This window comes from Dromiciops gliroides, chromosome 4 (assembly GCF_019393635.1).
Source record: "Dromiciops gliroides isolate mDroGli1 chromosome 4, mDroGli1.pri, whole genome shotgun sequence".
NCBI classification, from domain to species: domain Eukaryota; kingdom Metazoa; phylum Chordata; class Mammalia; order Microbiotheria; family Microbiotheriidae; genus Dromiciops; species Dromiciops gliroides.
The window spans coordinates 125,551,005-125,578,494 of NC_057864.1; the positions used below are offsets into that span (position 1 = coordinate 125,551,005).

The 27,490-nt window shown below is 40.6% G+C and overlaps 1 pseudogene; it reads right to left on the reverse strand.

Annotated features, from left to right (window-relative positions):
• Positions 1-19,051: 19,051 nt before the first annotated feature.
• LOC122754692 lies at positions 19,052-25,726 on the reverse strand (annotated as a pseudogene).
• Between the last annotated feature and the right edge of the window lie 1,764 nt (positions 25,727-27,490).

Here is a 27,490-nt window from a genome sequence, read left to right on the forward strand (position 1 = left end):
CACAGGCTAGTAAAAACGAATTTGTGGGAAAGTGATAAGTCCCCTCATTAGTAGTAATAATAATAATAATTCATAATTATGTAACATTTTAAAGTTTGCAAAGAGCTTTACAGAATATCTCAATGGAGCCTCACCACAACCCAGTGAAGTAGATGCTACCATTTATTCCCATATTATAGATGAGGAGACAAAGGCTGCAATAGTTTAAGTGACATGCCCACAGTCACACAGCTATTGAATATGTGAGGCAGGTTTCAAAGTCAGACCTTCCTCTAGTCTACTTTCCATTGGAGGTGACAAGGCACAGCAAACCAAGACTGTTCATAAACTTTCAAGAAGAATATCCAGCCTTCCCTCAGAAAACAAACTTTTTTTCAATACTTAAAAACTAACATTAACAGTGCTGCAGCTTTTTAGGCTTGGAAACCACTGTCCTCCTAACAACGTTAGGAATATTATCTCAGTTTTATAGAGCTGAACCACGGAATCTCAGAATTGGCAGATACCTCAGAGATCATCTAAGGTCAACCTGAACTGGACTGAGAAATCTTAGATGAGGAAGTGGAAGTTGAAAGAAGTTAACAGGGGCTTGCCTATGGGTCACACGGCTAGTAAGTGTCAGAGCTGGGATTCGTATCCCAGTCTCCTGAGTTCAAGGCCAGTATTCTTTCTCCTATAAGACACTGTGTAAGTTACAAATAGTTATTTATGCCAAACAAGGCCAATAGGACTCCAAGTTGGCAAAAAGTTTTGCCTGATATTTGTTTCATATAACATATGTTCTTGAGTGTGATCTACATTGATGGTATTTATTTTAAAATATTCTTCAATTCAGACTTTTCACTAATTCAGACTTCTCAATCCTGGCTTCCCTCTCCCCTCCATCTTCCCCTACCAATTATTTCAAATAAATGAGGTTTTATGGTACATAGATACCCCTCTGCTATTCTTGGCAGAATCTCTGGCCACAATAAAAGTTGGGGATTCAATTAGTAGTTGGCACTAATCCCTTTGCCACAGCAGAGATGGTGCATAAAACCACAACCCACCCTGCTCCTTTGGGCCAAATTTCTGTGTATTGAAACTTTGGGGGAGTCCTTTGATTGATCTCCCTTCCTCTCCCTCCTTCCCCCCTACCCCACCCCCAAACAAAGTGCAGCTTAAACAAGTTTGTATGGTAGGGCTTACAACTGAAATGCCCATTTGTTCTCTATGATACGCGCTTCTTTAGAAAAAAAGCTTGAATTTCTGTGCATGGCATATTAATCTTCACTCACCAATCTTCTACAAATATAGAGCCGTATGACCATCCCATAGGCCTCCCCTACCCGGGTCTCTTTGTCTTGCTCTGAAACCATCCCCTCTCATCCTACTGGGCAGATACATAGTTGGTTAGAATTCCTTGCAGAGGGGCAGCTAGATGGTGCAGTGGATAGAGCACTGGCCCTGGATTCAGGAGTACCTGAGTTCAAATCTGATCTCAGAAACTTGACACTTACTAGCTGTGTGACCCTGGGCAAGTCACTTAACCCCAATTGCCTCACAAAAAAAAAAAAAAAAAGAATTCCTTACAGTGTAGGACCTGCTGTTTGTGGGAGATTACACAGTGGTTTTGCACAATCTGTACAAGGAATGGTTAGACTATGAAATTCTATTCAGTATGAATTCTTCTGTAAATAATCCACTTAGTCCTGGTGTTTCAGAAAACCAATTTGGGTACAAAGGCTGAACTTGGCTCCAATCAGTGGGTTACTTGTTCCAAACCACATGAGGGTAGTAGACTTCATTTCTACACACTTCAGAAGTGGAGGGAAGATGATCCTTCCCTCTTCCCTCCAGTTTGGTTCCAGAGCTTCAAAGCTACAAAAGGAAGAAAGAGACTTGTCTCATTTTCATTTCAGTATTTCGTCAAGTACCTGATGATATTCTAGATCCTATGCTAGGCAATGGGGATTCCAATACAAATGTGTTTTTGTATTCCTAGAACCTGGCACATAGTAGGATCAACCCATATTAGTGCAGATATGTTTTTGTACAAAATTGCCTGAAACATTTTTGTGGATTGATTTAATTCAAGAAATGATGGAAACTAAATATTATTAAGGTGGTTAATCTAATTAGTAAAGTCTCCAAGGTTGAAGGCAGCACTAAGGGCAGGGACAAAGATGGTGAACACCCTACAAAATTCATGGTAAAGGTGAGAAAGAAAAGGTATTAGTCAATGACAAAGATCAACAGAGGATGGTACAATGGGAGTCAGTCCAAACCTTGCCAGGGGGAAAGATCACAGGCCAATTAGGAGGCTGTAGCAATAGTCTAAGCAAGAAGGGATGAATGCCTTAACTTGGGTGGTGACTGTGTGAGTGGAGAGAAGGGGACAGATGTGAGATAGAAAACTATGGTAGGAGGAAAGGTTGTTGAATGATTGTGGCTGTAGAGTGCAAGAAACATGCTGACTCAGGGGGTAACTGGGATGGGGGAGGGAGGATCCAGAGAAAGAAAAGCCAGCATTGGGAAGGAACTGCTAGAACTGCTGAGTCCTGACAGAGATAGGTAGACAGACAGATAGACAGGAAGAGGTGGGGCTGGGGCTTCAGTGAATGAATGAAAAAAAAATTATTCAGTAAAGGCAGATAACACATACAGAGTAACTTAGCGACAGGGCTGAAAAAAAAAAGGCCCAGGATTTAAGGGGAAGTATCAAAAAAGTATTATTTTCTTTAGTATCATTTCCATTAATAAAACCATATGTGTTTCCAAAGTTAAACCATTTAAAACTGCCAAGAACTTTCTTTTCTATGTCTTTAAGGAAGTGCGAGAAGTGTGAATAGATTCAGATTAAATCCAGAATTTGTTAATCATGGAATAGTTTCCAAAGAGCACAGATAGTAGGGGAGTGAACAGTAGGAGATAATGGGGTTGGGGGAAAGGTGGACATGAAGGGAACTGAGATAATGGTGAGGATGGGCACGGTAGCGTGACTAGATGGGGATTGTACCTAGGATAGTTTTTCAGATGGTAGACATTAGGCAAAGAAGAAGACAAAAAGTGAGCTGGAGTATTTTAGTCACACAAGTAGGAAATTACCAAACAAAGATTGGTTAATGGAGAATTCTGTATTTTTGTTTGGAATGTTGATATGCTGGTGCTTCCAGCCTTGACCCCTATAGATGCCATCCTCCCTTTGATTTCCTGGGTGGTCTCACTATGGTCGCATTGGGTGTTGGGGAAGAGATGATTCTGGATCCAAATGGAAGCTTCTATGCTATCCTGAAAAAAAAAACACACAAGAAAATCTCATTAATTCAGAATTTATGATAATTATGGTAAGAGGGAGGAGGTGTATACATTTACACTCGCCCTAGGGCTAAATATTTAGTAGGAGCTCTGGCAGCTGTGTGGAAGATGGATTGGAAAGGGTAGAGATAAAGACAAGAAGACCAATTAGGAGGCTAGAAGGAATTGTCTAGGCAAGAGGTGATGAGTGCCTGAAGGAGGGTGGTGCCTCTGTGAGTGGAGAGGAAGGGACACATTCTGAAATAGGTAACTATAGCACACAAGAAAATTTTAGAGAGATAGAAGACAAAATGCTGGTGAAAGTCTAAGGTTGTTACCAACAGCGACAATCAGGGAGGGCTTCCTGGCAAATCTGGAATTTTAGTTGAACTTTAAAGGATGGATAGGAATCCAACAGGTAAAGAAGGGAAGATATTGAAAGCATAAGTGGGGCAACTAGGTGGCGCAGTGGATAAAGCACCAATCCTAGATTCGGGAGGACCTGAGTTCAAATGTGACCTCAGATACTTGACACTTACTAGCTGTGTGACCCTGGGCAAGTCACTTAACCCTCATTGCTCCACCAAGCAAGCAAGCAAGCAAGAAAGAAAGAATAAGGAATAGTGTAGGGAAAGGCCTCAAGGAGGGAAAATATCATGAAAGGTCAAAATAAAACCAAAGTAATATTGCTGTTATCATAAAGAGTTAGACTAGAGATAAATGATTTAAAGACAAAAGAGATACATAATAAATGTTTTCCAGTGATATTTATTTTTTAAAATCTATTCCTACCCAGAAAAATTCTATAATTCACTGAAGCAGACTTGTATTCCCTTAATTCGTCTCAATTAGGAGGGTTTTATTATTTTTATAGGACATTTCTATTTGATTTCCAGATCAAAGAAAACAACTTTGTATGATAAGTCAACTTCAAATTAGGCTGATTTTTAAAAAATCATTGTTATGGCTCTTGGAAATGAAATGTTGAAATAAAGTTTCATTTCCTGTTGGTGTACATTTCACTGCAGCAAGAATTTAAGACATGGACAAATGTTTGAACTAAATCACAAATTCAAAATCTCAGACCTTGACGGGATTCCCTAGGAGCCATCTAATCCATCCCACTGCCCCTCAGCCGAGGTCTATTTAAGCCATTTCAAAAAGAGAGGTCCTTTAACCTTTTCTTGCAATCTGTAAAATAAAATTTTACAGCCTCCCTTGGTAACACAATCCATCTCCTAAGATAAGAAAATACATTCTAGTAAAAGTAATGTGATTTTTAAAAAAGATTACTGTTTTATTATGATGGGATTTGGGGAAGGGAAGAGAAAGATTGTCAAAATATACTCAAAAGGATCTCTGAGCTGGCTTGAAAGCTGTGATTATTTCACTTTTTGTATATGTTTCCTCAGTGCTTAGCACAGTGCCTGACACATAAAAGGCATTTAATCAATATTTGTTGACTACTTGGCTGATTTCATCAATGTGGCTATTCCTTCCAATGGTGAAGAGAGCAACCCATCTCTGCCTGCCCATCCTGTCTGATGGGTAATACATACCTTAAATTCACTACAGAGGGTGCACCCAACAAGTGGGGAGTCTTTTTTTTTTTTTTTGGCAGGGCAATAGGGGTTAAGTGACTTGCCCAGGGTCACACAGCCAGTAAGTGTCAAGTGTCTGAAGCCGGATTTGAACTCAGGAACTCCTGAATCCAGGGCCGGTGCTTTATCCACTGCACCACCTAGCCGCCCCGGGAGTCTTTCTTGATTCTTTTTTTTTTCTTTTTCTTTCCCATAAAAGTATTTTATTATTTTCCAGTTATGTGTAGAGATAGTTTGCATCATTTGTTTTTTATAAGATTTCTAGTTTCAATTTTTTCTCCCTCCCCCCTCCACAAGACAACAAGCAATCCGATATAGGTTATATATGTACAATCACATTAAACATATTTCTGCAGGGAAGCTAGGTGGCACAGTGGATAAAGCACTGGCCCTGGATTCAGGAGGACCTGAGTTCAAATCCGGCCTCAGACACTTAACACTTACTAGCTGTGTGACCCTGGGCAAGTTACTTAAACCCAATTGCCTCACCAAAATGAAAAAAGCACACAACATATTTCTGCATTAGTCATGCTGTGCTAGAAGAGCAGAAAGGAAAAACCTCAAAAAAAGAAAAACAAAAAAACCAGAGATAGTATAGTTCAATCTGCATCTAGATTCCATAGTTCTTTTATTTTCTGGATTTGGAGAGCATTTTCTATCATGAGTCCTTTGGAACTATCTTGGACCACTGTATTGCTGAGAAGAGTCAAGTCTATCACAGTTGATCCACACACAGTGTTGTCGATAGTGTGTACAATGTTCTCCTGGTTCTGCTCATCTCACTCAGCATCAGTTCATGTAAGTCCTTCCAGGTTTCTCTGAAATCTGCCTGCTCATCGTTTCTTACAGCACAATAGTATTCCATTACATTCATATACCACAACTCTTGATTCTTTTTGGCACCGTGAGGATACCAGGGGAGCACAAAGATCTTCCATTAGTTTCCCTCTTAGCATTTGTGACCAAACCATTTGCTTTTTTTTTTGTTCATACATTTCTTTGATGATATTCTTTATTTTATTTCTCTTTAGAAATTCCCTCTATGTAAAGTATTATGTAAGCTGTCCATGTCCATGATATACCTTCTTCCATTGCCTTTTGGATGATCTTTAACTTCAGAGATGACAGTGTCCCATGGCTCTCAGGCTATCAACACTGAGTGTGCTAGAAGCAGCTCAAATTGGCCCTCAAAAGTCACTGGTTAAACTTTCAATGTGAGGAGCAGGTAGGTGGCACAGTGGATAGAGCACTGGTCCTGAAGTCAGGAGTACCTGAGTAGCTGTGTGACCTTAGACAAATCACTTAACCCTGATTGCCTCAAAAATTAAAAAAAAATTCAATGTGAGCACTTGCACCTCTGAAACTAGCAAATGATACAGATCAGGGCTTTATTTATTGTTTTTCTGGTTGTCTGGACTTAAAAATTATGGAGAACATGTTAGCAATGTACATTCAACTTAAAAGTGTCTCATAAGTACATCTCCTCCTCCCCCACCTCATAGAGCTGTTTGTTTAACATTTACTAGCATACCCTTACACACAACAATACCACAAGAACAGTGGTATTTTAAAAGATCAGCATTTGTTTCAGTGAGAAGCTAAGGATCATTAAAAGAACTTTGCAGTTGAAAACTATAAAAAAAGTTCGCATTGAGCTGTCCCAAAGGAGACCAGGATTCCAAGAGGCAGAGGTGAGAAGGGAGTAAGTTTAATTTAATTCAATTCCATTCTGCAGACAAGAACCATTTTTTATTTAGAACTCTGCCTTCTTCTTCTTCATCATCATCATCATTATAGCAACAACAATAGTAACAGTTAGCATTTATGTAGCATTTTAAGGTTTGTGAAGTGCTTTTCAAGTGCTACCTCATTGATTGTCACAAGAACCCTGTGAGGTAGATGTCATTACCCTCATTTTATTGAAGTAGAAAGTAGTAAGTTGTTCACACCAGTAGATGCCCCACTTTGGACATATTCTTTGAATTTTGTTTATTTTAATAGATGGCAGGTACCTATGGTATTATGTTTGATACTGTTAAAAAAAAAAAGGAGCCTAAGAAAGCTTTCTCCCCAGAGGCGGGGGGATATTTACTATGGAAACCACCAGACTGGATGACCCTCAGGGGTATGCATTAATTCTGCCAGTGCTTAGACCATCTAATTGACACCTAATGTCCTACCCTTGGGCTGGTGTTCTAACAACTGAGACTGAAGCATGAGGGAAAAACAAGGAGGGGAATTCCAGGAAACATCTAGCTAGAGAGGTAAAGGATGGCTGCAAGCTTTTGGAGAAGGTTGGGAGGATGGACTGAGAAATATCAAAAAGAAGAGAAGACAAAGAAAACAATAATAGTCATTACAGTGATCATTATTATACCTAAGAAAGAACAAGTTTGGTTCCTAATATCTCTGTGTGCTGAACCACTGTAAAGGTGCTTTTGTTGTTTCACTCACCTGCATATATTCCTTTCTTTACAGATGATAATATGTACCAGAGGCAGGTAGTGGTTCAGTAGATAGAGCACTGGGTCTGGAGTAAGGAAGACCTGAGTTTGAATCTAGCTGTGTGACCCTGGGCAAGTCACTCAAACCCAGGAAACACTCAAAGAGCATAAATTGAAGGATAATGGTACATTTTCCATTGGAAGAGGGATTTTCTGGATAGGAGTTGTTATTCAGGTGTGACCCCATTTGATGTTTTCTTGTCAATGATACTGGAGGGGTTCACCAGTTCCTTCTCCAGCTCATTTTATAAATGAGGAAACTGAGGCCAGTTTTGAACTCGTGTCTTCCTGACTCCGGCTCTGGCACTCTATGCAGTGTATCCACTACCTGGTGGCCTTAGCCTCCTTCAAGACTCAGGTTAAATCCCATTTGCAGGAGGCCCTTCCTGGTCTTCTCCACTGCTAATGCCTTCCCTCCAAGGTTACCTTCCTTCTACTCTTGTGTATATCTTACTTGTACAAAGTTGTCTGCATGTTGTTTCCCCATTAGTATGTGAGTTCCTCGAGGGCAGGGACCATGTTTTTGCCTTTCTTTGTGTCTTCAGAACTTGGCACAGTGCCTGGTACATAGTAAGTACTTGACTTACTTGCTAGTGGTCTCCTGACTGACAGACTCTTTCCCCCCACTCAGGATTTTCCTGGGAACATCAGAATTTGGCTTATGTCTGCTCTTCCTGAAAAGGCCTTTCACTCACCTGTAAGAACTAGACTAATAAGTAACTGAGTATGAGACAGGTTTCGTTTAACTGGGAAGAAAACACAGACTGTGCTACCAACATAGAGGATCTTGATGTCAGGAAAACAATCCTCTCCTTCTTCAATAGTATCTTTTTTTTTTTTTGATGAGGCAATTGGGGTTAAGTGACTTGCCCAGGGTCACACAGCTAGTAAGTGTTAAGTGTCTGAGGTAGGATTTGAACTCAGGTCCTCTGGAATCCAGGGCTGGTGCTCTATCCACTGTACCACTTAGCTGCCCCTCCTTCTTTAATAGTATCAAGAAACCCTCTTCTTCCAGGGATCCTCAACACTTACTCAGTGTACATGACTCTGTACCAGTGAAGGCACAAATCCAGTAATGAATCACAGTGCACACTATTCCTTCCATTATTCTAGGTATCACCACCTCCTTTCCTAGCTTCTCTCAATGATTCTCTTTCTCTTTTGCCAAGTCTCCACCTGGCACCATATGATACGACCACTATCCACCAGGACAGGTCCCCACTGTTTAACAGGGTGTGTGTGTGTGTGTGTGTGTGTGTGTGTGTGTGTGTGTGTGTGTGTGTGTGTAAGAGAGAGAGAGAGAGAGAGAGAGAGAGAGAGAGAGAGCAGGAAGGGAGGGAGGCAGGCAAGCTGGCAGGAAGGAAGGAAGGAAGGAGGGAGAGAGAAAGATTATACAACTTCTCTTAGCATAGGAAGTCTTCCAGTAGAATAAGGACCAACTGGAGTGTGAGAACCTTGGTTCAAATGCCACCTTTGATGATTATTATCTATTTGACCTTGGGAAAGTAATTTAACTCCTGAACTTCAATTTCCTCATCTGTGAAATGAAGCGGTTGGACTAGATGTTCTCTGAGGTTCCTTCTAGCTGAAATCAATGATCCTATGATCTGTAAATTTAGGATAATAACAGGATTGTTGTGAAGATCAAATGGGACAGAGATGTTGCAAATTCTAAAGCACTAAATGATAGTTTTTATTATTATCGTATAAAGTTAATCAGTGAATCGAGGCCTTTCTATGTACCTGACACTTTAAACTGCTGGGCCTTCCACTTCTAAAGCAAAGCTTTAGGGCCTGTTGTGGGCTTGTTGACCTGTACAATCTTGTTGTTTGTTGTTCATCCTTTATTTTCTAAGAGAACCAATGACATTATGGGGTGATGTCTTGACTTGCCTGTGAATTGGATTCAAGTGAGACAGAGTTGCCCAAAGTCTGGGCCTCACTGTCTCTTCCAGAGTCATTGTAGTCCAGTGGTAGGACAAAAGTCAGGATTGTTCATGCCCAGGATGACCTTGGCAGCTTCACTATCTGACAAAGCTCCACAGTGTCTGATTCAGCCACCTTCATAGGTATTAAAATAAATTGTTCTCTTCTGCCCATCCCACAGGGGTGTGGGGAATCTTCCCACCCTTGGGTAGACATCTCCCTAAGTCACCAGCCGGTTTGAGGCCTGCTGGTCACTCTGACCCTGGTTTAGCCCATCTGCTGAAAAGGTTTACCAGGATGTGGCTACTATGCCTGCCTTATAATGCTTCTCTTTTAGTAATTAGTGTGGGGGAGGGAAAGGGGGTTTCCTTTCCAAATATTCTGGTCCTCTTTTGGGGGGAGCAGGGTAATTCGGGTTAAATGACTTGCCCAGGGTCACGAGCTAGTAAGTGTCAAGTGTTTGAGGCTGAATTTGAACTCAGGTCCTCCTGAATGCAGGACCGGTGCTTTATTCACTGCACCAACTAGCTCCCCCCTGGTCCTCTTTATTGTCAGATTATGCTCCTAACAGAAATGGATCTCAAGGTCTTGATTTCTGAGTAAGATTTCTGAAAATTGGAATCAGGAGATTGAAGGTTGGAGTCCTCTTTGTTTTTTTGCTTTGTCTCTAAATTTCCATATGTTAAGAGACAGGTCTGCCTCAGTCAAGGCAACATAATATTTTGTAGCATGGAGAAAGCAGAGTTATTTCCTCTGGGGGAGGGAGAGCCCCTGACTATGTAAATAGAGTTACTTCCTGCTTTGGGACATTGGTCCATCTTAGAAAACCTGAAACCCACCCCAGGAATTGTCCTCCGTGGCCCCTCTCTGCCTCCCACCCCTGCCCCTGACTACAAGCCAGCCCAATGTGGCAACGCTGCCTGGCGGGGCAAGCCCTGGGTGACCATTTAAAAAGTTCTGGGAAGGGCAGAAATTCCAAATGAGCTTCCACTGGGATTAAAGGGGAGGGCAGTCGGATTCCCAGAGAAGCATTTTCAAAGGACATCTAGAAAATGTGGCCATTTAGGGCCCTCCGATTTGGGCACAGAGGGTTCAGCGCTGTCTGTTGCTTAGACAGCCAATACTTCACAGGACCCAAGAAGGCATTTGAAATTGGAGCGCACTGTCAGCAGGCGATCTGTGGTTAGAAGGGGAGCTAGGTACTGAAGGGGCTGGGGAGACTTCTTAAAAGCATTTAGCAAGGCTAATACGTCCCAGTTGAAACACACACTGTCTTCCCATTACAGAAAGGGAATTCAATAAGTAGTCTTCTGGCATCCTTTGAAGGGTATCGATTTCGAAGGAAAACTGGCAAAACAGAGTAACTCAGAGCATAGCAGGAAAGATGATATGGGAGCAGAATAGGAACCTTTAATCAAAGGAGCATTCTAGGTGCCTGTTCCCTCAGGGAGTGTGGGGGAAGGGGTGCAAAGGATGGCAGCTGGACTGCCACATCATGACTGGAGGGAAAAGGGTGGTGCCACTGGACTTCCATAAGCCATCCAGGGGTGACTGGAGAAGTGGGTACACTAAGTTCAGTATCTCTTAGCTCTGTCCTTTCCAATACTTTAGTAAGTGGAGAACCAATAACTCTATCCCAGAGTGCCTTCAGGGAAAAGCTAGATGGTTGTGAAGTCTCCAAGGACCAAAGTTCAAATCCCACCCCTACTATTTACTACCTATGTATCTTTTGGGGGGGGGCAGGGCAATGAGGGTTAAGTGACTTGCCCAAGGTCACACAGCTAGTAAGTGTCAAGTGTCTGAGGTCAGATTTAAACTCAGGTCCTCCTAAATCCAGGGTTGGTGCTTTATCCACATTGCTATCTAGCTGCCCCCCTACCTGTGTATCTTACGGGTGGTCTTTTAACTTCCCTGAGCCTCAGTTTCTCAGCTGGAGTTGGACTAAGTGACTTCTAGAGCCTTTTCCAGAGTGAAATTTGTGATCCTAGGTATTGAGGGGGGTGGAGTGGGATTCCTGCTGGCTCTGGGGGTGGGGAGGTGTATATAAGTATACATATGTCTTGTCTAGTTTCCTAGGATATTCATTCCCACTCCTTCTCAGACCAGATTATATAACATAGGGGGAAAAGCACAGAGTTGGTAGTTAGATGACCTGGGATCTTGTCCTGCTTTTTACCACTTCCTAGGTGTGTGACCTGCTTAGGTTCTCAGTTTTCACACTCATAAAATGAAGGTTTAAATTCCTCCTACGGCAGCTAGGTGATGCAGTGCACAGAGACTCAGACCTGGAGTCAGGAGAACCTGAATTAAAATTCAAATCCAGCCTCAGACACCAGCTGTTTGACCCTGGGCAAGTCACTTAACCCTATCTGCCTTAGTTTTTTTAATCTGTAAAATGAGCTGGAAAAGGAATGGCAGACCATTCTAGTGTCTTTGCCAAGAAAACCCCAACTGAGATCATGAAGAGTCAGACATGTCTGAATAACCACAAAAGTCTGTTCGAGTCTGGACTTTTTGGAGAGAAGTATCACCACCCTGCTGTGATGTACACAAGGACTGGACATTTCATTGACAGTCTCAAATGTTGGGAGTCATGAAATCATAGATTGTTAGAACAGGAAGCTGCTTTAAAGACTATTAAATCCAACCCTCTCTTATCTCAGAGATGAGGGAACTGAAGCCCAGGGAGGGAAAGAATGATTAAGGCTGTGTCAGTGATGGAACCGGAGCACAAAGCTAAATCCCTTAACTTTCCATTAACTACACCAGAAAGTCTTCAGACTTTCATGTTTTCATATTAGTCAATGAACCAACCAATAAACATTTATTAAAAAACCTACTATGTGGGGCAACAAGATGGCCCAGTGGATAGAACACCAGTCCTGGGGTCAGGAAAACCCAAATTCAAGTCCACCCTCAGATACAGCTGTGTGACCCTGGGCAAGTCACTTAACCCCTCTTGCCTCAAAAACCAAACCAAGCCAAACCAAACCAAAACAACAACAACAACAAACCTTTCTCTTTTTAAAAAATTCTTTGCATTGCTCATCTAAGAAAACTTTCTTTTTAAAGTCATAAACATTTTTATTTAGAATTTTGGGTTCCAATTTTTATCCCTCCTTCCCTCCCTCCCTTCCCCCTTCCCTGAAGCAGTAAGCAATCAGATATAGATTATACAAGTACAATTAAATAAAACATCACCATATTATAGTCACTTTGAATAAGAAAACTTGAATAAAAGGCAAAAAGAAAAAAAAATGTTTCAGTCTGTGTTCCATCAATAGCGGTTCTTTCTTTGGAGGCAGATAGTATGTTTCATTGATAGTCCTTTGGGATTGTCTTGGATCATTGTATTGTTGAGAATAGTTAAATCTTTCACAGTTCTTCATCAAACAATATCTACAAATCTTTCTATGTGCCATGCCGCATCTTAGGTAGGGGGAGAATGAAACAATCTCTACATTTTATTGGGGACAACATGTGCACATTTAACATATAGAGAATATGGATAAGGATAGAGATTGGATATATGATTTCATCAGTTCATGGAACGCCAGGATAAGGAAACTCCTTTTGCCAATGCAGGTTGGCACCTTCTCTGCAATTTATCAATTTAGAGTTACTCAGAGCATGGAGAACTAAGTGACTTGCCCAGGGTCACACAAGCCAGTATATGTTAGAGATGGGACTTGAAATCAGACTTCTTTCCTTCCTGACTGTGAAGCTACTATACTGCCCTGCTTCTCTGTATATAGAGAAAAAATGACATGGCAATTTGGGGGGGAGGTACTCGCAGATGGGAATTTAGGGAACTTATCCAGGGTCACACAGCTAAGGCAGGATTTAAACCGAGGTCTTCCTGGTTCCAACTCCAGCATTCTATCCACCATACCACAATAGGTTCCAGGTGTGGGGAGCAGCCTGTCCAAAGATATGGAGATGGGAAGTGGAATGTCATGAGGAACAGTAAGGAAGCCAATCTGGCTGAACCAAAAAAGGGCATGAAGAGAAGTAATGCATAGTAAGGGTGGAAAGGGAAGTTGTGAGACCCAAGTGAGCAAAGTTATATTAGACTCAGGTGGTACATCATAGGACTTCTTATATCAATGGTGTTCTAGTAAATGTCTCTGGAAAAAAAATGTACTTGTGACATACTTTTAGGTTTAATCTGCATTATTAAAACGTCCTCCATCACTTTTTTATGTCTAGACAATCAACAGGACAGTAAATAAATATCAATAATATTAATATCATTAATAGTAACAATATGAATAAATAAATGATGCATTAAATAAATGATAAATCAAGTCCTAGTTTGTATCATTTGCATATTTCTGAGCTGTAAATGTTCATAATGAAAATTTCACAATTGCCTCAGGGTATATTCTGACTCCAGTGTACCCTGGTAGCCACCTTTCTCTTTCCTAGACTTTCTCACCAGTGCCTTTCCATGGCCCTGCTATGCTCAAGGCTGCCTCTAACAATAAATCATATGCTGGAAGAGCTTTATCTCCTCCTCTTTGGACCCTTCAAAGCCTCTTCAAGGAAAGCTGGAAATGGGTCACCTAGAACTCTGGCAGGAAATATGTGTCAGATTTAAGAGGAAAAAAATTACAATGTGTATTTCCTCATCCATCCTCTTTGGGGTCAGTTGAGAGTGAGAAACAGTAGTCTGGTCTATGCAAGTGGAAATTCCAGAATGAAATTGTTTCTTTTTTAACTGGTTGTGGAAGTGAAGGGATATCCTGGCATTAATCTGAGGTTTTCACTGACTGCTCCAATTCTATTCTGGACCTGGTGATGGGCTGGGATGTATAGGTGCTGTCCCTCTGACCTACTCAACTCCTTCTCTAGCCCAGGGCTGAAATAGCTAATCTGATAATAATAGAACCAGCAGTACTAAGAATAATAGAATTAATTTCATTACCTCAAAACATCAATAATTTCATTGGGATTGGTGTCTTTCCAATTGCACAGATCACAATCCCTCCAATTCAATTTAATTAAACAAACATTTAAAATATCAAGAAACTATTATGTATAAAGCAAGTGGCAGCCTGGTAGAGCAGCTGGGGACTAGCCTGGGAGTCAGAAAGACCTGGGTTCAAGTCCTACTTTTGCCATACATTGGTTGTGTGACTGTTCACTGTGGTCCTGTTAAGGGCTAAAATTCTAGCTAAACTGTCTAAAATATCTAATGAGTGGTCGCCAATAAATTATAAGCTTTAGCAAGAGTTAGACTTTTAAGCATTTATTAAGGAGAATAAGAATTTGGTAAAGAGAGAGAAAAAGGCCTAGATTTCTATCTATTAAAGGGAGAGCACATTTCTAGCTCCCTTCTCCACCAGAGTCCAGAGGAAAAGAAAACGAGACTGAGCGCCAGTCTCTTCCTTCCTCCTCCCACTAGCCCGCGTCACTTCCTGACTCCTGGTCTTGCCCTCAAAGACCTTCCCTTCATGGGCAGAACTCCTCTACAGTAAGTATCCAGCAGGTGGCGTTATTCCAATCGTTACAGTCCCTTCAGTATATGGGTCTCTTCAGCCTTTCATTATGCTGGTTGTCCTTTTCTTGATGCTCTTGCACTTAGCTTTGTCAGTTCAGCCCTCAGGCTCTCCTCCCTCAGGTAATTCTCTAAGAATCTAACTTCCAGTCCCATTGCCAATCTATGCTGGTGAAAGAAGTTTCCATAATTGAGAGCACCCTATATGGATGAAATTACAGATCTGTATCCTTCTATTGACCCCCAGTGTACGACGCACTTTGTCAGGGACAAACAAAGATGAAACTGTGCCTGCCCTCAAGACGCTTCCATTCTACCTTTCTAGGCAGTCTTTATCAGTTGTTCTGCCCAAATAAATCACCAGTAGCTGGGCAATAACCTTTTGGGGAAGAGCTATTCCAAATTTAGCCTGAGTGGACCCTGGATTGCAGGTACATATTTCATAGCCAGTTTCCTTCCATACTGGAGACCTTTCCATCTTTTTTTTTTTTTTTGCTTGTTTGGTTTTGTTTGTTTTTTGCAAGGGGCAATGGGGGTTAAGTGACTTGCCCAGAGTCGAACAGTTAGTTAAGTGTCAAGTGTCTGAGGCTGGATTTGAACTCAGGTCCTCCTGAATCCAGGGCTGGTGCTTTATCTACTGCACCACCTAGCTGCCCCCATCTTGATAAGACCTGCTGAGAGTTTGTGCTCCACTTGAATAGAACTTAGGGTTATCTCAAAGATGCTAAGAGGCATCAGGGGAATACCAAGTAGAGTAATGATAATAATTACCATTATCAGTATTAAGTAATAAGATAATAGATGAAGAATTCACATGTTACAAATATACCCTCAGAATATCCTTGAGAAATCCAGGAAATAAACCATACTGTACTGTAGCGTTATTGTAGAAATGACTGTTGCCAACACTCTCAGCCAGACGTTCAAGAACAACATTTTAAACAGATGTTGCCTTCCAGAGCACTCATAAATTCCAAACTTAGTGGAATGAAGAGCTTCCAAAATAAGAGACTTAGTAGGAGAAATCCAAACCATGTGGGACAGGAAATAGTATATGGCATCCATCCTGTCTACTACTGGAGCTGTACCAAAGGATGCTTCCAGTGAATTTACAGAAGATGAGTTGACATCCCAGCATTTTCATTCAATTACAAAAACCCCAAATTACCCTAAACAATTATCCACCTGCACAATAGTCTGCCAAGTATTAAGTATAATAACAATAATAGGAGAATGATTTGTTCTGGGATCACGTGTGTCTGAACTCCATAGAATATGAAAAGGAAAAGAATGAGAAACAACAACAAAAAATAATGCTTATATAGGATTTGATAGTGGAGAGAAGTCATATTGATGAAGCCATAGAGGTTTTGAAATTATAAAATGATGCTTATTTCCCTCCCCTCTCTTCAAATTCTGTTATGATTAGATTCACTATTTAAATCCTCACCTAGAGGATTTTTCTTGGTCTGACAGGTGGTAGGAGTAGTCACTACCTATGTCCTAGCCACTAAGGCAACAAGACATGTGGATAAAACAGTGGGCTTGGAATCAGGGAAGGCTAAGTTCGAATCTGTCTCTCAAACTTATTGTTGTTTGTCCTTCATTTTCTAAGAAGACCAATGACATCATGAGGGTGACGTCTCGACTTGTATGTGAATACTAGATATGTGAACCCAGACAAATCAGTTTCTACTAGGCAAAGACCACTGTGGAATCAGAGGACTTGGGTTCAAATTTTGCCCCTGATGCTTATCTGTACAGTGAGAGGTATGGATTAGATGGCCTGTGAAGATCCTTCCAGTTCTAGATCTATGATTCTATGATCTACTAAATCTTAGAGAGTTTGCAATCTATATCGGTGGAGGGCATTTCCAAATCAGGAATTCCCCAGCATCAAGTTGGTTGGGTTTTTTTGTTTGTTTGTTTGTTTTGCTGTAGCAACTACTTGGGGAGTATACATTTAGAATTGGAAAAGATTTTGGATTTTGTTATATGGAAACTGAAACCAAGAAAGTTTAAGTGACTTTTCCAAGGTCACATAGGTAGGAAGCAGCAGAACCAGCATTAAAACCTATATCTTCTTCTTCTTCTTCTGGTGGGGCAATGAGGGTTAAGTAGCTTGTCTAAGGTCACACAGCTAGTATGCGCCAAGAGTCTGAGGCTGGATTTGAACTCAGGTCCTCCTGAATCCAGAGCCAGTGTTTTATCCACTGAGCCACCTAGATGCCCCTGAAACCTATATCTTCTAACTTCAAACACAAGGCTCTTTCCAATACAAACTCCCTCATTGAAAGGATGGCACAAGTTCTCAAAAGCTGCCATGCCTTCTTTCCTATTGCTACTCAATACTTGGTGAAATATATACATATACACACACAATATACATGTTTACATATTTATCTTGAACTAACTTGAAAACTTGCCCATTGAATTGAATGGCAATATCTGGGCAACATGAATTTTTTTTTCCAGTTTCTTTTTCCATTATGAGTGATTAGGACAATTTCTTTCACATTTCTTTGGATTCCAAAGAGCCATAGATGAAGAGTTACAAAGGACTTTTGTCCAACTCTCATCTTACAAATGAGGAAACTGAGGTCCAAAGAGGTTAAGTGACTTTCCCAGTCCCTACACAGGTGGTAAGTGGCAGAGTCAGAAATTGTCCTCTATCCCTTGGACTCCAATTCACCACTCTTTCCACTGAATCATGGTGCCTCCAACTAGGAAGTTGGCTCTACACAGTTAATATGATATTACTTGCAAACAGGATCATTTAGAGAACCTTGTGCTGGATACCTTTTATGATATTGGGGAATGTAATAAGTGAGCTTATGTCTTTCTGTTTTATGGCTGTCTTTATGTCAACACTCAGAGGATTCTTGAATGAAGTTAACTCCATCTGTCAGTCTTTTATAATTTTAATTCATGTAGAGGAGACACCTTGTTCAAGATTTCATTTAGTTCTATTGGGCCAAGTGCTTTAAAATTATTATATTTTATTTTAGAGTGGGTCTCTTATGTCATCTAGACTGGAAGTACAGTGTTCACTTATGGGCCTGACCCCATCATTGATCTACCTAGGAACTTTGACCTGTTCTACTTCCCATCTCACCAGCTCATCCCACCTTAAGCAACTTGATGGTGTCCCATCCCTCCAACTCCCTTCTGGAGGCTCACCATATTGGTGCTATACCTAGTAAGTGCAATTGATCACCTTTAGCTCACTGTAGTTAAGAACTCATGAATTCAAGTAATCCACCAGCCTAAGTTTCCCAAGCAAGTCAATCAGGGATCACAGTCTCATACCTCAACATCTGGCTACCAAATGCTTTTTATCATTTTCAAATTAAAAAAATTATAGTTATTTATCATAATTTAGGATTTTTTCACAATTTATTTTGAAGTCATAAAATGCCAGCGAAAGAACAGACTGAGTCAGCTGGTCAGTCTGAACAAATACTTGATTGTAGTCACATCTCTATGGGCTATGGGTAGCAGCACTGAATTACATGACAAAGGCAATACGTTTCTGTCCACCTTCTGGCAGAACTTTGTTGTTCTTCTTGTCCTGGTGGTGGTGTCATGTCTGACTCTTTGTGACCACATTTAGGGTTTTCTTGGCAAAGATACTGAAGTGGTTTGTGATTTCTTTCTCTAGCTCATTTGACAGATGAGGTAACTGAAGCAAACAGGGTAAAGTGACATAGCTAGTAAGTGTCTGACACTGGATTTGAACTCAGGAAGATGGATTTTCCTAACCCCAGGCCTATCACTCTCTCCACTGCACCACCTAGCTGCCAAAACTTTGTTAGATAAAGCAAAGGGATGGGCAGTTTTGAATGGTGGTTTGAACTATGCAAGAATAACAACAAATGATGGAATAATAAGTGTGCAATAAATATTTGCTTGCTGAATCTTAGGCTGGGAAAGGAAGAAAGAAAAAGCAAACACCGGGACAGAAGGTAGAGATTGAAAGTCATTTCTAGTTAGGATTTTTTTGAAAAAAAAAAAAAAGCAACGATGCCTTTAAAAAAAAGTCTTCATGTTTGTTCCTTTTATTCGGGGCAGTAGAGTCCAAAGATAAACCTTTTCTTTTCAAATGTTATTTCACAATCTTGACTACACATGAGAGAAAATAATATAGAACCACCTCAAATATCTTCTAAAGCTCTGGAGTTTAGAAATGATTAACAAACCATGTTTATATCATACCTAGTAAGAAATAGCTAAAATGAATATTATTATAAAGCTTTCTCTTTGACTATTTCAACTCTGTGAGGCTTATACAATTGAACCTATGTGCCAGTCTCTACTACCAGATTACCACCATATCTTCTGGTATAATATGGCTGACCTTATCATCATCAAACTTAATCCATTCATCTTATTTCCTTTTTTTTAACCATAATAATGGATGGCCTGAAGAACTAGACCTTCCCTGGTACGTCAGCACTGCTTGTAAGTCATAATAACCATGGTTATTAGAGGCCACTATCATCAGGAAAAGAAGATGGTTTATATTTAACTTTGACTGTTAATTTACTTTTTTTGCTTTCTAGGTCCTTGAATTTTCACCAAAAGGAGATTTTTCTTGAACTTTTAAAAAACATATATATATTTCCCCTCAAATTACATGTTCAAACAATTTTTTAACATTAAAAAAAGTTTTGAGTCCCAAATTCTATCCCTCCGATCTCTCCTCCCCCTCCCTGAGAGGTGAGCAATCAGAAAGAAGTGATACATATGCAATCATGTAAAACATTCCCATTTAGTTATTTTGTACAAGAAGACTCAAAAAAAGGAAAAAGAATAAAAGAATGTGAAAAATATCATGCTTCACTGTATTCAAACAATATCAGTGTATATTCAAACAAGATGCTTCATCATTAGTCCTTTGGGATTGTCTTTTTCTTGAAGTTCTGGTGTACATAGTTCCCATACATCCAACACAAGAGGAAATTTAACATCCTTAAGAACTTTGATATGCACATATTCCTTTGCTTTGTAAAAAAAAAAATCAAACCGTCTGAATAGTAATACAGGTAGGCAACCAGCAAATCTTGGGTGATTTTATATACAGAGCATTTCTTTGCCACACTGGGAATTGCTTGGTGATTTCTTCTTCAAGTCTCAATTAAGTCCTATAAAAAGATACTTGACTTCTTAATTGAGAAAACAGCTGAACTGAGGTTTATTCCCCTTTCCAGTGATGACTTCTTCTCTAGCTTTTTTTACATTTCTTAGTAGTTTCAAACTGAACGTCGATGTACTGAACAAGCTTTTCTTTTTAGGTGTTGGTACTCCTGCAGCTGGTGATTCAACTGTGTCTCCATGACATATTTATTGTTGTTGAGTCTTGCCCAACCCTTTGTGACCCTATTTGGGGTTTTCTTGGCAAAGATACTGGAGTGGTTTGCCATTTCCTTTGTAAGTGATTTGCCCAGGGACACACAGACAGTGTCTGAGGCTGGGTTTGAATTCAGGTCTTCCTGACTCTAGGCTCAGCACTCTGTCCAACTGAGCCACCAGCTAGCTGCCTCTTTCTCTGTAACAGAATCGCCTTCTAAAACATTCGGTTTTTGTCGCAGCACTCAACATTCTTGGCATTTTGATGAAGATACGATACTTGCTCACCCTTCTCTGTACGCCGTGGGGAAAGCCACATGCAAAATTTGCAGTAAATAGGTGGGATTCCATCCTGAAAGAAGTTTTGTCTACGGAATTAAACAAACCTCTAAAGGCTTTATAATGTACCACATGGAGGCCATTTTCTATGAAGCTTGCAAGGCATCAGCATACCCTTGAGTGGCATCTTTGATTTCTGCCACAGAGTAGTTACACTGTTCATTCATGGAACAAGCATAACAACAGTAGCACTCATGTAACAAGCTGCATTGCAATTCCTTAGCAGATGCTTGCTGTTCTTTTGTCATGTCTTCTATGAAAACGGTTCTAGCTATGGATTTCTTAGACAAGCATCTGCTGATCCCATCATTAATGGAGCAATTCCTCTCTCTCTCTCTCTCTCTCTCTCTCTCTCTCTCTCTCTCTCTCTCTCTCTCTCTCTCTCTCTCTCGTTTCCCCAAACATCACCTTCAGAATACTTCCTTTCACTATAACTTCTGTCTAACAGGCTGGACTCCAGTCAGTGTAAAAAGCTGAGAATACGAGAGGTTCATCACTATTCAGTTCTACCCCCATCAACCTTCTATTTTCCCCATTTTACATTAGCTGAGAAGACCAGTGTGGCTGAGGGAAGAAGTAGCACAGGAAGGCCAGGACAGGTGGCTACTGGGGAGTGGAAGGAAAGTAAGGAGAAACAGCAGGAGGAGGAAGAGCTATAGCTGCAGCTGGGGGTGGTAGCCATTTGGCTCAGCCTGGGGTATCAAATGCTTTTTAAAGAAAAAAACAATAAACAGTAGACAGAATAGGCTCCATAATTTCTACATCTTTTAGTTAGCTTGTATGGCTATAAAGTTGTGATCTGTTGTAGAAATCACCTATGAAAGTGAATCAGAAGATTTACTTTTCATGCTTTCACCAAAGATACCTATCATACATGCACAGACTATTCTAAGAGAGATTATATATATACTGTGATGAAATAATGGGATTTCATAGATACTCAAAGACCCACCTGGAGATTAATCTAGACTGAATCAAGTGAGAGTGATTGACTGCTGATTAGCCTACTTCAAGTTAATTGGATTGTAATCACACCTGATTATCCCTTAAGAAGGTATTGTTCTCAGAAGCTAGACTGTGAACTCAACTTGAGAACACCTTCAAAACCAATGGATTTGGATGATGCCAACCAATCAGCTTGAAGCAGTATGTAAGGACTGCCTCTGTTCCAGACCTATAAGATGCTTCCACAATCAGCTTACTGGAGAGTTCCTGATTAAAGCAGGCTCCTGGAGGAGGACTTGAGGAAGAACCCAACCTGGCTGGAACTCTAGGCTAGGTAGGATTTTTTTTTTCCCCTGAACAACTTGTGAATACCTTTATGCTTTAATAAATGTTTAATGCCCAAAGACTGGTACTAAAGCTTATAATTTAAGGTGACCACAATCTAGATTTTAAACATCACAATACATACATATATAATTAAAAATATTTACATATCAATATATAAAATAAAAACTATATATTAAATTATATCGATAAAACAAATATATACACATTATATACATACATACATACATACATACATATATACACACACACATAATTAACAAGCACTTATCAACAAGCATTTATTAAGTACCTATCCTGGGTCAAGCCCTGTGCTAAGTGCTAGGGATACAAAGAAAAACAAAAAACTCATTCCCTCCACTCAAGGAGTTTATAGTCTAGTGGAGGAGATAACATGAAAACACCAAGTACAAACAAGTTACATACAGGATAAATTGGAGCTAATATCAAGGGGAAGGGAATAAGACTATGGAGGAAAAAAAACCTGATAAATGTTGATACTTTCTCAGTCACTCTTTAAAAAAATTAAAACAATAGCATTATCTGTAATCTTTTTATTTCCTTTAGAATGTTGCTCATTCTGGACTTTTTTCTACATCAATAATATTTCAGTGCATCTGTAAGCTTATTAATGTACTTGCTTGGTTCAGTGGTACAGATCACAATCTATCCATGCAACTTTTATTGATGTTTTCATAAATTTTCCATGAAGGGATGCAATCAAAGTACTAGGGATCTTGTTCTAGACCAAGGATTCTTGATCTTTTGTGTGGTTTGGGGGTGGAGCAGTTTTGTCAGCTTAGTGAAGGTATGGAACATTTCTGAGCCTTGTATTTTTAGATAATTGAAAGAACTGTTCATTTCAGTTAGAGGTTAGTGAAAATAAAGATAGAATTTTTTTCCCATCCAAGTACAAAGACCCCTTGAAATCTATCCATGGAAGTTTTTGGAATCTGTGGAACCCCTGCTGGAAGTCCCTTGATATTGCCTGAATACCAATGGAACACACACAAAACCTACCCATTCTTCATCTCTTACTCTTGTTACATGGCCAGTGTTTTTTTAGTTTTTTTCTTTTTATGGTCATATATCCCTTTCCTAACATCCTTTATAGCTACATGATTCTTCATATGATGTGTCACAGCCTGCTCACGCAGACCATGCCCTTCTCCATTTTTCTTTGGATGATACTTAATTTCAAAGAATGTGCTATTACGTGACTTGTAGCATCCGTTGTAGCTGGAAAATGCTCCTTAAATATCAAGTATTTGTTTTACTGAGAAACTTGGAATCTTTAAAAGTTTTATGTAATTTCTCAAAGATAATCAATCCATCTTGTTCTCCTCCTATTCAGTTCTGGGCCTAGTTCATTGCCTATTTGTCTAAATAAGATGCATGGAATATTTCAAGTGTCCATACAACTATACTGGATGAGCCAGGGGATGGGGTGGAGGGCAGGAGGAGAAGGTACAACTAACTTGAGGAAGGTAACCTCCAGAGAAATTCTTTAACTTATCCAACATATGAAGCTGCTGCCAAGAGTTTAGTGGCCCTGTCTGCTGAGCCCCGCCCTCTAGTTTCAGTAAATTATCAACTGCTCATTTTTCTCAGCCTGACCTTATGATACCCCTGACATTCCAGATTTAAATAATGTAGTTCATCTTCCCTGGAAATTGGAGCTGGAAAAAGCCCTATTTAAATCAGATCAATTGGCCTGTCCCCCTGGGCCAAGGCTAGATTATTCCCTGCTGTTCTGAAAGACTTGTTGAATGTTGGAAGGGTGGGGGCACGTTTTATCATCTTGAAAGCATTCCTCTGAGTGCCAGGAATGGTGCTTTGATTGCCATGGAGTCACTGGGACCACAGAAAGCCTTAGAATCCTGAGGCTGAAAGAGAACTTCAAGCTGTTGCAGTTCCTGATCCAGGAACTTCCCAAAGAGTGCTCCAAAGGACCCAGGGTATCTATGCTGTGAATCAGCTTTCTGCAAGAAAAAGTTAATGCTAGTGATATTTTTTCTTGTTAAAATTTTAAACATGAAATGATGTGCATATTTTAATATGGCATTTTTGTCATTATGGATTTCATTTTCTCTTTTTGTTTCTTATTTAAAATTTAAGATGCTACAAAATTTCCTGGCTCCTTTTTATTATGCTTGTGTTCCTGTATTTATAGATCATCCCCTTGATATATTTAAATCCCTGAAGAAAAATGTGACTGTTTTAGTCTAACATTCAGATGGGTGGGTAGACTGGGCCTGTGGGGCTAGAGTACAACACCTATTTCCTTCCCCTAAGTGGCCCATCTGCTCTGGACCCACATACAAGGCCTGGACGTAGCTTGGTCATCAAAGGAGCCTGTTCTTAGGAAAGGGGTCAGGGGCTCCTTTTTCTCACAGTCTTTGGCTTGGATACCACACAGTGACATTCTGGGGGAAAGTTGCTCAAGGGTTATGTTTGAACTCATGTCTGGTTCACAAAGAAGCAGGTAGTCAAAGTATGCTACAAATCAGATATGGGACAGATATTTATTTCCTGCATGTAAAAAAGTGCCAAAAGACACAAAAGACTCATATCATACATTGAACAAAACTTAAGTAGTCACTAACTACTAACATGCAATTCCTGTAATAGTCTGCTGGGAGGTGGAATCATAAACATTGAAACATAGGCAGATTGTGGAACATCAAACAGACATTCCATATTTTACATCAGACATGAACTGTCCAAACAACTCCCACTCCACAGCTTCTGCCAATCTAGTTCAGGGCTTGTTTTGGGTCCTGGTTTAGGTCATTTTCTCCAAGAGTACAAGAATAATGACTGGGGACTTCGAAAGTACAGCCATCATTGACTGAGGAACCTGGTTTCCAAATCTCTTGACCTCAGAAATTGTCTCCAAGTCTGTATGCTTTCATTCACTAATATTCAGGAAAACAAGATACACAAGAAGCAACCCCAAACCAGGATCAATCACACCAGAACCTCCATTGGAGGAAGACACCCTGGCCAGCCATCTCTACATTTCTCATCCAGCTGCACCCCTCTGGACTGAGTACTTTCCCCTCCCCCAATTTTTTCAGCTTCCTTTTGTATAGTGTCTCCTTTCATTAGATTGTAAGCTTGGTGAGGTCAGGGACTGTTTTTTGGGTTTTTTGTATTTGTATTCCTAGTGCTTAGCACAGTGACTGGTATATAGTAGATGCTTAATAAATGTTTGTCAACCCACCTAGACAGGAATTGGGATTTGGCAGGCTAGTAAAACTCTATGGACCCCTTCTCAGAAAAGGATTTTTAAGTGAATAAAAATAAAGTACATAGTATTTAAAAGGAAACCAATTATTTTGAAATAAAGATGTAATTGTTTTTCCCTATCCAAGACAGAGACTCCCTGTAAAGGGATCTGTGGACCCCAGGTAAAGAACCTCTGTTTTAGGTGAATACACTAAAACTTGGGTCAGATAAATTCAGGCCTTCTTGAGAGGAATCCGCATGGTACCCCACCCCACCCCACCCCATCCCACTTCCAAATGTAACAGAAGCCTCAATCTTCTACGGTCATTCGTCTAACACTGATGCCAGCAGCCAGCTCCCCAGAAAACTTAAGCCATGTAACTTCTTTCCTGAGATATTTCCGGGCTAGCCAGCCAATGTTCTGTGCTTGATAATCCCCTTGAATCTCCCTTTGTTCAGTTTCATCCCATTAATTCAAGTCCCCGCAACTGAGCTGGTCCCAAACAAATCTCTAGTGGCTAACCCCTGGCCTCAATCCTGGGTTTGTCTGCCAGGGGTCTGTCTTACTTCTTACAGTTGCTCCTCACTGACTTCTGTTCTCCCACACCATCTCCCTTCTCCTGGCAGAAGGCAGCTGCTCCTGTCCATTTTGTTATATACCCTTTCCTGGTTTGTACTTCCTGAGCCTCTGCCATGGTCCAATCTGCCATCCTGGTCAGCTTTGGCTCTGCATTTCCAGTCTCTGAGAGTTAGGCAGGTGTGTGGGTTTTTTTTTTTTTAAAGAGAGCTGCTGGGGAAACATTGGCGACGATGAGGGTTATTCTCAGATCACTATGAAAGGTGAAGGCGAAAGGGATGGGGAGGGTAGCAGAGCTCCATCAACAGCTGAAAGAGAGGAAGGAAAAATGAGCTTTCTCCCATGCAGACTCCGCTCCGGCTGTGTGTTTGCATGCCCCCTAAGGTCCACTTCCATTTTACAGTGATTAGAAAATGGTCACATCCTCCTCCTCTATCCATTACATCCCTAAGAACCTGGGAGCCGCTTTTCATCCCCTGACTTGGGGCAGGACTGGGGCTTGATGGGAAAAGCAGCTGGATCCTCAGGCTCTCACACTTGCTCTGGTTTCACACTGTTGTGATTTAGGATTAGCAAGACAGATTCTGATCAGATGTTGTGACCATTAGAGGATTTTCTCCCTGCTGGGATCACCCTCCCTTTCTCAGGTTCTGCCCTTTCCTCCCCGCAGCCCTTAGCCCCTGCCTAACCTTCCTCTCTGGTTCCCTCTCATCTCTGGAACTGGGTCCACCCTTCCTTAGGAAATTCAGGCTTTCGAGGAAGCCACAAAGGGTTTATGTTTCAGCCCTGGGGATGTGCCTTTCTGATTTTAGATATCCTCTAAGCCCTTGCTGACCTCCCATTGTTATGGGATAATTGTTGGGGGGGTTTGTTCTTTTTTTGTTTGTTTGTGTTTTTAAACATCAGCCAACCAAGCTTTGGGCAGTCCCATGCAGGTAGGGTGTGAAGAAGAGGTGAAACTCTGGTTGAAGGAGGTGGGGTTGTTAATAGACTTGAAATAATAAACTTTAGAACTCTGACATTATCCACTCTTTTAAAAACTCTCCTAAATGCTTCCAGTATGAAGAAATATATTTAGGAATTATGGGACAAGCTAATTTTGGGGCGGTTTTTGGACCGAGACCTTGGGACACCTCCAGGCCACTGCTGTGAGGACAACCCATTTCTATTGGATCATTGAGTTGTTTCTTGTTTTAGCTAATTACTCTTGATGATTAGGTACTAAGATGAGTTATTTAATCATCCAAGAAGACTGATTATTGAGAGAGGTGGGGGTAGAATAATAACAGATGCTTTTAAGAGGGAATTTGAGAAAGTTTGAAGTTACCCTCTCTCCCAAACCCTTCAACATATCTTTTTTTAGAATTGGAAAGGACCTTCAGACCCACCTAGTCTAACTCCTTGATTTTATAGAAGAGGAAACTGAGGACTCAGAAAGAAGAAATGACTTACTAAGATCACAAAGAACTATTTCAATTATTATTGAAACTGAGCCTAAGTGGATTTAACTGCAATCCAGATCTTATAGATTTAGTCTCAGAATTAAAAGAGAACTTTGTGACTACCTTGTCCGACCTCTTTATATCACAAAAGAGGAAAGACCTAAAGTTGTTATCAAAGTAGGGACCTGAACCCAGATTCACTGGCTCCTACTATCCTAGTGGGCAGCTAAATGACTCAGTGGATTGAGCACTGGACCTGTAGTTAGGAAGACCTGAATTCAAATCCAGCCTCGAACACTTACTAGCTGTTTGACTTTGGGCAAATCACTTAATCTCTGTTTGCCACATCAGAAGAAAATGGCAAACCACTGCAGTATCTTTGCCAAGAAAGCCCCATGGACAGTATTGGCATGCTATGGTATGCAGGATCATGAAGAGTCAGACGTGACTGAACA